Below are 12481 nucleotides of genomic sequence, written 5' to 3' on the forward strand. Positions count from 1 at the left end.
ATAGCTGTTTTTCCATTTCGGAGAACTATTTTAAATATCTGACACTCCTTTGCCAAGCTATGTATTCTACAAGTGCTACAGTCGAACCAAGCGCTAAAACCGCTAGGGGTTTTGAGGCACAATGGATAGCGCATTGGACTTCTAGTTATTTGTAGTTATTCAAAGGTTGTGGGTTCGAGTCCCACCAGAGTCATTCTTAAGTTTTAAATGCAAATATTTAGGATTTACATTCAACTTTTCATAACAATATGATTGGAGATTGGACATCCTTATACTACATAAACAATATAATGATTGGTTGTTGACTGGAACGTCCCTTTCAAAGTTAGATCACAAGTTACAATGTAATTTCAGATTCCTTTAAAGCAGTAATTGATGTTTTGAAAACACTTTTCTCTCTACTCAACTAGCCTTGCTCAGATTGAGGGGTATGTATTCTAAAACATCATAAAAAAATGTCTCCCTACAGTCCTTAATTGTGTACCACAAATTATGTCACTAAATCGCATTCTTAAAATAGGACTTGCACCAAATATCAGCAAGAGGAAGACTCAGATATAGCTGTTTTTCCATTTGGGAGAACTATTGTAAATATCTGACACTCCTTTGCCACTCTATGTATTCTACAAGTGCTACAGTTGAACCAAGTGCGTAAACCGCCAGGGGCTCTGTGGCGCAATGGATAGCGCATTGGACTTCTAGTTGGTTGTAGTTATTCAAAGGTTGTGGGTTCGAGTCCCACCAGAGTCATTCTTTAGTTTTAAATGCAAATATTTAGGATTTACATACAACTTTTCATAACAATATGATTGGAGATTGGAGATCCTTCTACTACATAAACAATATAATGATCGGTTTTTGACTGGAAAGTCCCTTTCAAAGTAAGATCACAAGTTACAATGTAATTTCAGATTCCTTTAAACCAGTAATTGGTGTTTTGAAAACACTTTTGTCTCTACTCAACTAGCCTTGCTCAGATTGAGGGGTATGTATTCTAAAACATCATAAAAAAATGTCTCCCTACAGTCCTTAATTGTGTACCACAAATTATGTCACTAAATCTGCATACTTAAAATAGGACTTGCACCAAATATCAGCAAGAGGAAGACTCAGATATAGCTGTTTTTGCATTTGGGAGAACTATTGTAAATATCTGACACTCCTTTGCCACTCTATGTATTCTACAAGTGCTACAGTCGAACCAAGCGCTTAAACTGCCAGGGGCGTGGTGACGCAATGGATAGCGCGTTAGACTTCTAGTTGGTTGTAGTTATTCAAAAGTTGTTGGCTTGAGTCCCTCCAGAGTCGTTCTTTAGTTTTAAATGCAAATATTTAGGATTTACATACAACTTTTCATAACAATATGACTGGAGATTGGAGATCCTTATACTACATAAACAATATAATGATCGGTTGTTGACTGGAAAGTCCCTTTCGAAGTTAGATCACAAGTTACAATGTAATTTCAGATTCCTTTAAACCAGTAATTGGTGTTTTGAAAAATTACATTGTATCCGCATACTTAAAATAGGACTTGCACCAAATATCAGCAAGAGGAAGACTCAGATATAGCTGTTTTTGCATTTGGGAGAACTATTGTAAATATCTGACACTCCTTTGCCACTCTATGTATTCTACAAGTGCTACAGTCGAACCAAGCGCTTAAACTGCCAGGGGCGTGGTGGCGCAATGGATAGCGCGTTAGACTTCTAGTTGGTTGTAGTTATTCAAAAGTTGTGGGCTTGAGTCCCACCAGAGTTGTTCTTTAGTTTTAAATGCAAATATTTAGGATTTACATACAACTTTTCATAACAATATGATTGGAGATTGGAGATCCTTATACTACATAAACAATATAATGATCGGTTTTTGACTGGAAAGTCCCTTTCAAAGTAAGATCACAAGTTACAATGTAATTTCAGATTCCTTTAAACCAGTAATTGGTGTTTTGAAAACACTTTTGTCTCTACTCAACTAGCCTTGCTCAGATTGAGGGGTATGTATTCTAAAACATCATAAAAAAATGTCTCCCTACAGTCCTTAATTGTGTACCACAAATTATGTCACTAAATCCGCATACTTAAAATAGGATTTGCACCAAATATCAGCAAGAGGAAGACTCAGATATAGCTGTTTTTGCATTTGGGAGAACTATTGTAAATATCTGACACTCCTTTGCCACTCTATGTATTCTACAAGTGCTACAGTCGAACCAAGCGCTTAAACTGCCAGGGGCGTGGTGACGCAATGGATAGCGCGTTAGACTTCTAGTTGGTTGTAGTTATTCAAAAGTTGTGGGCTTGAGTCCCACCAGAGTCGTTCTTTAGTTTTAAATGCAAATATTTAGGATTTACATACAACTTTTCATAACAATATGATTGGAGATTGGAGATCCTTATACTACATAAACAATATAATGATCGGTTGTTGACTGGAAAGTCCCTTTCGAAGTTAGATCACAAGTTACAATGTAATTTCAGATTCCTTTAAACCAGTAATTGGTGTTTTGAAAAATTACATTGTATCCGCATACTTAAAATAGGACTTGCACCAAATATCAGCAAGAGGAAGACTCAGATATAGCTGTTTTTGCATTTGGGAGAACTATTGTAAATATCTGACACTCCTTTGCCACTCTATGTATTCTACAAGTGCTACAGTCGAACCAAGCACTTAAACTGCCAGGGGCGTGGTGGCGCAATGGATAGCGTGTTAGACTTCTAGTTGGTTGTAGTTATTCAAAAGTTGTGGGCTTGAGTCCCACCAGAGTCGTTCTTTAGTTTTAAATGCAAATATTTAGGATTTACATACAACTTTTCATAACAATATGATTGGAGATTGGAGATCCTTATACTACATAAACAATATAATGATCGGTTTTTGACTGGAAAGTCCCTTTCAAAGTAAGATCACAAGTTACAATGTAATTTCAGATTCCTTTAAACCAGTAATTGGTGTTTTGAAAACACTTTTGTCTCTACTCAACTAGCCTTGCTCAGATTGAGGGGTATGTATTCTAAAACATCATAAAAAAATGTCTCCCTACAGTCCTTAATTGTGTACCACAAATTATGTCACTAAATCCGCATACTTAAAATAGGATTTGCACCAAATATCAGCAAGAGGAAGACTCAGATATAGCTGTTTTTCCATTTGGGAGAACTATTGTAAATATCTGACACTCCTTTGCCACTCTATGTATTCTACAAGTGCTACATTCTAACCAAGCGCTAAAACCGCCATGGGCTCTGTGGCGCAATGGATAGTGCATTGGGCTTCTAGTTGGTTGTAGTTATTCAAAGGTTGTGGGTTCGAGTCCCACCAGAGTTGTTCTTTAGTTTTAAATGCAAATATTTAGGATTTACATTCAACTTTTCATAACAATATGATTGGAGATTGGAGTTCCTTATACTACATAAACAATATAATGATCGGTTTTTGACTGGAAAGTCCCTTTCAAAGTTAGATCACAAGTTACAATGTAATTTCAGATTCCTTTAAACCAGTAATTGGTGTTTTCAAAACACTTTTGTCTCTACTCAACTAGCCTTGCTCAGATTGAGGGGTATGTATTCTAAAACATCATAAAAAAATGTCTCACTACAGTCCTTAATTGTGTACCACAAATTATGTCACTAAATCTGCATACTTAAAATAGGACTTGCACCAAATATCAGCAAGAGGAAGACTCAGATATAGCTGTTTTTGCATTTGGGAGAACTATTGTAAATATCTGACACTCCTTTGCCACTCTATGTATTCTACAAGTGCTACAGTCGAACCAAGCGCTTAAACTGCCAGGGGCGTGGTGACGCAATGGATAGCGCGTTAGACTTCTAGTTGGTTGTAGTTATTCAAAAGTTGTGGGCTTGAGTCCCACCAGAGTCGTTCTTTAGTTTTAAATGCAAATATTTAGGATTTACATACAACTTTTCATAACAATATGATTGGAGATTGGAGATCCTTATACTACATAAACAATATAATGATCGGTTGTTGACAGGAAAGTCCCTTTCGAAGTTAGATCACAAGTTACAATGTAATTTCAGATTCCTTTAAACCAGTAATTGGTGTTTTGAAAAATTACATTGTATCCGCATACTTAAAATAGGACTTGCACCAAATATCAGCAAGAGGAAGACTCAGATATAGCTGTTTTTGCATTTGGGAGAACTATTGTAAATATCTGACACTCCTTTGCCACTCTATGTATTCTACAAGTGCTACAGTCGAACCAAGCGCCTAAACTGCCAGGGGCGTGGTGGCGCAATGGATAGCGCGTTAGACTTCTAGTTGGTTGTAGTTATTCAAAAGTTGTGGGTTTGAGTCCCACCAGAGTCGTTCTTTAGTTTTAAATGCAAATATTTAGGATTTACATACAACTTTTCATAACAATATGATTGGAGATTGGAGATCCTTCTACTACATAAACAATATAATGATCGGTTTTTGACTGGAAAGTCCCTTTCAAAGTAAGATCACAAGTTACAATGTAATTTCAGATTCCTTTAAACCAGTAATTGGTGTTTTGAAAACACTTTTGTCTCTACTCAACTAGCCTTGCTCAGATTGAGGGGTATGTATTCTAAAACATCATAAAAAAATGTCTCCCTACAGTCCTTAATTGTGTACCACAAATTATGTCACTAAATCCGCATACTTAAAATAGGACTTGCACCAAATATCAGCAAGAGGAAGACTCAGATATAGCTGTTTTTCCATTTGGAAGAACTATTGTAAATATCTGACACTCCTTTGCCACTCTATGTATTCTACAAGTGCTACAGTTGAACCAAGCGCATAAACCGCCAGGGGCTCTGTGGCGCAATGGATAGCGCATTAGACTTCTAGTTGGTTGTAGTAATTCAAAGGTTGTGGGTTCGAGTCCCACCAGAGTCATTCTTTAGTTTTAAATGCAAATATTTAGGATTTACATTCAACTTTTCATAACAATATGATTGGAGATTGGACATCCTTATACTACATAAACAATATAATGATCGGTTGTTGACTGGAAAGTCCCTTTCAAAGTAAGAACACAAGTTAAAATGTAATTTCAGATTCCTTTAAACCAGTAGTTGGTGTTTTCAAAACACTTTTGTCTCTACTCAACTAGCCTTGCTCAGATTGAGGGGTATGTATTCTAAAACATCATAAAAAAATGTCTCCCTACAGTCCTTAATTGTGTACCACAAATTTTGTCACTAAATCCGCATACTTAAAATAGGACTTGCACCAAATATCATCAAGAGGAAGACTCAGATATAGCTGTTTTTGCATTTGGGAGAACTATTGTAAATATCTGACACTCCTTTGCCACTCTATGTATTCTACAAGTGCTACAGTCGAACCAAGCGCTTAAACTGCCTGGGGCGTGGTGGCGCAATGGATAGCGCGTTAGACTTCTAGTTGGTTGTAGTTATTCAAAAGTTGTGGGCTTGAGTCCCACCAGAGTTGTTCTTTAGTTTTAAATGCAAATATTTAGGATTTACATACAACTTTTCATAACAATATGATTGGAGATTGGAGATCCTTATACTACATAAACAATATAATGATCGGTTGTTGACTGGAAAGTCCCTTTCGAAGTTAGATCACAAGTTACAATGTAATTTCAGATTCCTTTAAACCAGTAATTGGTGTTTTGAATAATTAAATTGTAACCGCATACTTAAAATAGGACTTGCACCAAATATCAGCAAGAGGAAGACTCAGATATAGCTGTTTTTGCATTTGGGAGAACTATTGTAAATATCTGACACTCCTTTGCCACTCTATGTATTCTACAAGTGCTACAGTCGAACCAAGCGCTTAAACTGCCAGGGGCGTGGTGGCGCAATGGATAGCGCGTTAGACTTCTAGTTGGTTGTAGTTATTCAAAAGTTGTGGGCTTGAGTCCCAAAAGAGTCGTTCTTTAGTTTTAAATTCAAATATTTAGGATTTACATACAACTTTTCATAACAATATGATTGGAGATTGGAGATCCTTCTACTACATAAACAATATAATGATGGGTTTTTGACTGGAAAGTCCCTTTCAAAGTAAGATCACAAGTTACAATGTAATTTCAGATTCCTTTAAACCAGTAATTGGTGTTTTGAAAACACTTTTGTCTCTACTCAACTAGCCTTGCTCAGATTGAGGGGTATGTATTCTAAAACATCATAAAAAAATGTCTCCCTACAGTCCTTAATTGTGTACCACAAATTATGTCACTAAATCCGCATACTTAAAATAGGACTTGCACCAAATATCAGCAAGAGGAAGACTCAGATATAGCTGTTTTTCCATTTGGAAGAACTATTGTAAATATCTGACACTCCTTTGCCACTCTATGTATTCTACAAGTGCTACAGTCGAACCAAGAGCTTAAACTGCCAGGGGCTCTGTGGCCCAATGGATAGCGCATTGGTCATCTAGTTTGTTGTAGTTATGCAAAAGTTGTGGGTTCGAGTCCCACCTTAGTCGTTCTTTAGTTTTAAATGCAAATATTTAGGATTTACATTCAACTTTTCATAACAATATGATTGGAGATAGGAGATCCTTATACTACATAAACAATATAATGATCGGTTGTTGACTGGAAAGTCCCTTTCGAAGTTAGATCACAAGTTACAATGTAATTTCAGATTCCTTTAAACCAGTAATTGGTGTTTTGAAAAATTAAATTGTATCTGCATACTTAAAATAGGACTTGCACGAAATATCAGCAAGAGGAAGACTCAGATATAGCTGTTTTTGCATTTGGGAGAACTATTGTAAATATCTGACACTCCTTTGCCACTCTATGTATTCTACAAGTGCTACAGTTGAACCAAGCGTGTAAACCGCCTGGGGCTCTGTGGTGATGGATAGCGCATTGGAATTCTAGTTGGTTGTAGTTATTTAAAGGTTGTGGGTTTGAGTCCCACCAGAGTCGTTCTTTAGTTTTAAATGCAAATATTTAGGATTTACATAAAACTTTTCATAACAATATGATTGGAGATTGGAGATCCTTATACTGCATAAACAATATAATGATCGTTTGTTGACTGGAAAGTCCCTTTCAAAGTAAGATCTCAAGTTACAATGTAAATTCAGATTCCTTTAAACCAGTAATTGGTGTTTTGAAAACACTTTTCTCTCTGCTCAACTAGCCTTGCTCAGATTGAGGGGTATGTATTCTAAAACATCATAAAAAAATGTCTCCCTACAGTCCTTAATTGTGTACCACAAATTATGTCAATAAATCAGCATACTTAAAATAGGACTTGCACCAAATATCAGCAAGAGGAAGACTCAGATATAGCTGTTTTTGCATTTGGGAGAACTATTGTAAATATCTGACACTCCTTTGCCACTCTATGTATTCTACAAGTGCTACAGTTGAACCAAGCGCGTAAACCGCCTTGGGCTCTGTGGCGATGGATAGCGCATTGGACTTCTAGTTGGTTGTAGTTATTCAAAGGTTGTGGGTTTGAGTGCTACCAGAGTCGTTATTTAGTTTTAAATGCAAATATTTAGGATTTACATACAACTTTTCATAACAATATGATTGGAGATTGGAGATCCTTATACTATATAAACAATATAATGATCGGTTGTTGACTGGAAAGTCCCTTTCAATGTATGAACACAAGTTACAATGTAATTTCAGATTCTTTTAAACCAGTAATTGGTGTTTTCAAAACACTTTTGTCTCTACTCAACTAGCCTTGCTCAGATTGAGGGGTATGTATTCTAAAACATCATAAAAAAATGTCTCCCTACAGTCCTTAATTGTGTACCACAAATTATGTCACTAAATCCGCATACTTAAAATAGGACTTGCACCAAATATCAGCAAGAGGAAGACTCAGATATAGCTGTTTTTCCATTTCGGAGAACTATTTTAAATATCTGACACTCCTTTGCCAAGCTATGTATTCTACAAGTGCTACAGTCGAACCAAGCGCTAAAACCGCTAGGGGTTTTGAGGCACAATGGATAGCGCATTGGACTTCTAGTTATTTGTAGTTATTCAAAGGTTGTGGGTTCGAGTCCCACCAGAGTCATTCTTAAGTTTTAAATGCAAATATTTAGGATTTACATTCAACTTTTCATAACAATATGATTGGAGATTGGACATCCTTATACTACATAAACAATATAATGATTGGTTGTTGACTGGAACGTCCCTTTCAAAGTTAGATCACAAGTTACAATGTAATTTCAGATTCCTTTAAAGCAGTAATTGATGTTTTGAAAACACTTTTCTCTCTACTCAACTAGCCTTGCTCAGATTGAGGGGTATGTATTCTAAAACATCATAAAAAAATGTCTCCCTACAGTCCTTAATTGTGTACCACAAATTATGTCACTAAATCGCATTCTTAAAATAGGACTTGCACCAAATATCAGCAAGAGGAAGACTCAGATATAGCTGTTTTTCCATTTGGGAGAACTATTGTAAATATCTGACACTCCTTTGCCACTCTATGTATTCTACAAGTGCTACAGTTGAACCAAGGGCGTAAACCGCCAGGGGCTCTGTGGCGCAATGGATAGCGCATTGGACTTCTAGTTGGTTGTAGTTATTCAAAGGTTGTGGGTTCGAGTCCCACCAGAGTCATTCTTTAGTTTTAAATGCAAATATTTAGGATTTACATTCAACTTTTCATAACAATATGATTGGAGATTGGACATCCTTATACTACATAAACAATATAATGATCGGTTGTTGACTGGAAAGTCCCTTTCAAAGTAAGAACACAAGTTAAAATGTAATTTCAGATTCCTTTAAACCAGTAGTTGGTGTTTTCAAAACACTTTTGTCTCTACTCAACTAGCCTTGCTCAGATTGAGGGGTATGTATTCTAAAACATCATAAAAAAATGTCTCCCTACAGTCCTTAATTGTGTACCACAAATTTTGTCACTAAATCCGCATACTTAAAATAGGACTTGCACCAAATATCATCAAGAGGAAGACTCAGATATAGCTGTTTTTGCATTTGGGAGAACTATTGTAAATATCTGACACTCCTTTGCCACTCTATGTATTCTACAAGTGCTACAGTCGAACCAAGCGCTTAAACTGCCTGGGGCGTGGTGGCGCAATGGATAGCGCGTTAGACTTCTAGTTGGTTGTAGTTATTCAAAAGTTGTGGGCTTGAGTCCCACCAGAGTTGTTCTTTAGTTTTAAATGCAAATATTTAGGATTTACATACAACTTTTCATAACAATATGATTGGAGATTGGAGATCCTTATACTACATAAACAATATAATGATCGGTTGTTGACTGGAAAGTCCCTTTCGAAGTTAGATCACAAGTTACAATGTAATTTCAGATTCCTTTAAACCAGTAATTGGTGTTTTGAATAATTAAATTGTAACCGCATACTTAAAATAGGACTTGCACCAAATATCAGCAAGAGGAAGACTCAGATATAGCTGTTTTTGCATTTGGGAGAACTATTGTAAATATCTGACACTCCTTTGCCACTCTATGTATTCTACAAGTGCTACAGTCGAACCAAGCGCTTAAACTGCCAGGGGCGTGGTGGCGCAATGGATAGCGCGTTAGACTTCTAGTTGGTTGTAGTTATTCAAAAGTTGTGGGCTTGAGTCCCACCAGAGTCGTTCTTTAGTTTTAAATTCAAATATTTAGGATTTACATACAACTTTTCATAACAATATGATTGGAGATTGGAGATCCTTCTACTACATAAACAATATAATGATGGGTTTTTGACTGGAAAGTCCCTTTCAAAGTAAGATCACAAGTTACAATGTAATTTCAGATTCCTTTAAACCAGTAATTGGTGTTTTGAAAACACTTTTGTCTCTACTCAACTAGCCTTGCTCAGATTGAGGGGTATGTATTCTAAAACATCATAAAAAAATGTCTCCCTACAGTCCTTAATTGTGTACCACAAATTATGTCACTAAATCCGCATACTTAAAATAGGACTTGCACCAAATATCAGCAAGAGGAAGACTCAGATATAGCTGTTTTTCCATTTGGAAGAACTATTGTAAATATCTGACACTCCTTTGCCACTCTATGTATTCTACAAGTGCTACAGTCGAACCAAGAGCTTAAACTGCCAGGGGCTCTGTGGCCCAATGGATAGCGCATTGGTCATCTAGTTTGTTGTAGTTATGCAAAAGTTGTGGGTTCGAGTCCCACCTTAGTCGTTCTTTAGTTTTAAATGCAAATATTTAGGATTTACATTCAACTTTTCATAACAATATGATTGGAGATAGGAGATCCTTATACTACATAAACAATATAATGATCGGTTGTTGACTGGAAAGTCCCTTTCGAAGTTAGATCACAAGTTACAATGTAATTTCAGATTCCTTTAAACCAGTAATTGGTGTTTTGAAAAATTAAATTGTATCTGCATACTTAAAATAGGACTTGCACGAAATATCAGCAAGAGGAAGACTCAGATATAGCTGTTTTTGCATTTGGGAGAACTATTGTAAATATCTGACACTCCTTTGCCACTCTATGTATTCTACAAGTGCTACAGTTGAACCAAGCGTGTAAACCGCCTGGGGCTCTGTGGTGATGGATAGCGCATTGGAATTCTAGTTGGTTGTAGTTATTTAAAGGTTGTGGGTTTGAGTCCCACCAGAGTCGTTCTTTAGTTTTAAATGCAAATATTTAGGATTTACATAAAACTTTTCATAACAATATGATTGGAGATTGGAGATCCTTATACTGCATAAACAATATAATGATCGTTTGTTGACTGGAAAGTCCCTTTCAAAGTAAGATCTCAAGTTACAATGTAAATTCAGATTCCTTTAAACCAGTAATTGGTGTTTTGAAAACACTTTTCTCTCTGCTCAACTAGCCTTGCTCAGATTGAGGGGTATGTATTCTAAAACATCATAAAAAAATGTCTCCCTACAGTCCTTAATTGTGTACCACAAATTATGTCAATAAATCAGCATACTTAAAATAGGACTTGCACCAAATATCAGCAAGAGGAAGACTCAGATATAGCTGTTTTTGCATTTGGGAGAACTATTGTAAATATCTGACACTCCTTTGCCACTCTATGTATTCTACAAGTGCTACAGTTGAACCAAGCGCGTAAACCGCCTTGGGCTCTGTGGCGATGGATAGCGCATTGGACTTCTAGTTGGTTGTAGTTATTCAAAGGTTGTGGGTTTGAGTGCTACCAGAGTCGTTATTTAGTTTTAAATGCAAATATTTAGGATTTACATACAACTTTTCATAACAATATGATTGGAGATTGGAGATCCTTATACTATATAAACAATATAATGATCGGTTGTTGACTGGAAAGTCCCTTTCAATGTATGAACACAAGTTACAATGTAATTTCAGATTCTTTTAAACCAGTAATTGGTGTTTTCAAAACACTTTTGTCTCTACTCAACTAGCCTTGCTCAGATTGAGGGGTATGTATTCTAAAACATCATAAAAAAATGTCTCCCTACAGTCCTTAATTGTGTACCACAAATTATGTCACTAAATCCGCATACTTAAAATAGGACTTGCACCAAATATCAGCAAGAGGAAGACTCAGATATAGCTGTTTTTCCATTTCGGAGAACTATTTTAAATATCTGACACTCCTTTGCCAAGCTATGTATTCTACAAGTGCTACAGTCGAACCAAGCGCTAAAACCGCTAGGGGTTTTGAGGCACAATGGATAGCGCATTGGACTTCTAGTTATTTGTAGTTATTCAAAGGTTGTGGGTTCGAGTCCCACCAGAGTCATTCTTAAGTTTTAAATGCAAATATTTAGGATTTACATTCAACTTTTCATAACAATATGATTGGAGATTGGACATCCTTATACTACATAAACAATATAATGATTGGTTGTTGACTGGAACGTCCCTTTCAAAGTTAGATCACAAGTTACAATGTAATTTCAGATTCCTTTAAAGCAGTAATTGATGTTTTGAAAACACTTTTCTCTCTACTCAACTAGCCTTGCTCAGATTGAGGGGTATGTATTCTAAAACATCATAAAAAAATGTCTCCCTACAGTCCTTAATTGTGTACCACAAATTATGTCACTAAATCGCATTCTTAAAATAGGACTTGCACCAAATATCAGCAAGAGGAAGACTCAGATATAGCTGTTTTTCCATTTGGGAGAACTATTGTAAATATCTGACACTCCTTTGCCACTCTATGTATTCTACAAGTGCTACAGTTGAACCAAGGGCGTAAACCGCCAGGGGCTCTGTGGCGCAATGGATAGCGCATTGGACTTCTAGTTGGTTGTAGTTATTCAAAGGTTGTGGGTTCGAGTCCCACCAGAGTCATTCTTTAGTTTTAAATGCAAATATTTAGGATTTACATACAACTTTTCATAACAATATGATTGGAGATTGGAGATCCTTCTACTACATAAACAATATAATGATCGGTTTTTGACTGGAAAGTCCCTTTCAAAGTAAGATCACAAGTTACAATGTAATTTCAGATTCCTTTAAACCAGTAATTGGTGTTTTGAAAACACTTT

The 12481-nt window shown here is 36.2% G+C and overlaps 4 non-coding genes across 4 annotated transcripts; all 4 read left to right on the top strand.

The window, feature by feature from the left end:
• The first annotated feature begins 664 nt into the window (after positions 1-664).
• Positions 665-750, top strand: TRNAR-UCU (transfer RNA arginine (anticodon UCU)). Its single transcript is given in 2 exon segments — positions 665-701; positions 715-750. It is a non-coding gene; the product is annotated as a tRNA-Arg (tRNA).
• A 4063-nt stretch (positions 751-4813) lies between these two features.
• On the top strand, positions 4814-4899 carry TRNAR-UCU (transfer RNA arginine (anticodon UCU)). The gene is given in 2 exon segments: positions 4814-4850; positions 4864-4899. It is a non-coding gene; the product is annotated as a tRNA-Arg (tRNA).
• A 3605-nt stretch (positions 4900-8504) lies between these two features.
• On the top strand, positions 8505-8590 carry TRNAR-UCU (transfer RNA arginine (anticodon UCU)). The gene is given in 2 exon segments: positions 8505-8541; positions 8555-8590. It is a non-coding gene; the product is annotated as a tRNA-Arg (tRNA).
• Positions 8591-12195: 3605 nt separating this feature from the next.
• Positions 12196-12281, top strand: TRNAR-UCU (transfer RNA arginine (anticodon UCU)). The gene is given in 2 exon segments: positions 12196-12232; positions 12246-12281. It is a non-coding gene; the product is annotated as a tRNA-Arg (tRNA).
• The last annotated feature ends 200 nt before the right edge of the window (positions 12282-12481 follow it).

The sequence above is a fragment of the Taudactylus pleione genome, unplaced genomic scaffold (assembly GCF_031769625.1).
Source record: "Taudactylus pleione unplaced genomic scaffold, aTauple2 ptg000070l, whole genome shotgun sequence".
NCBI lineage: Eukaryota > Metazoa > Chordata > Amphibia > Anura > Myobatrachidae > Taudactylus > Taudactylus pleione.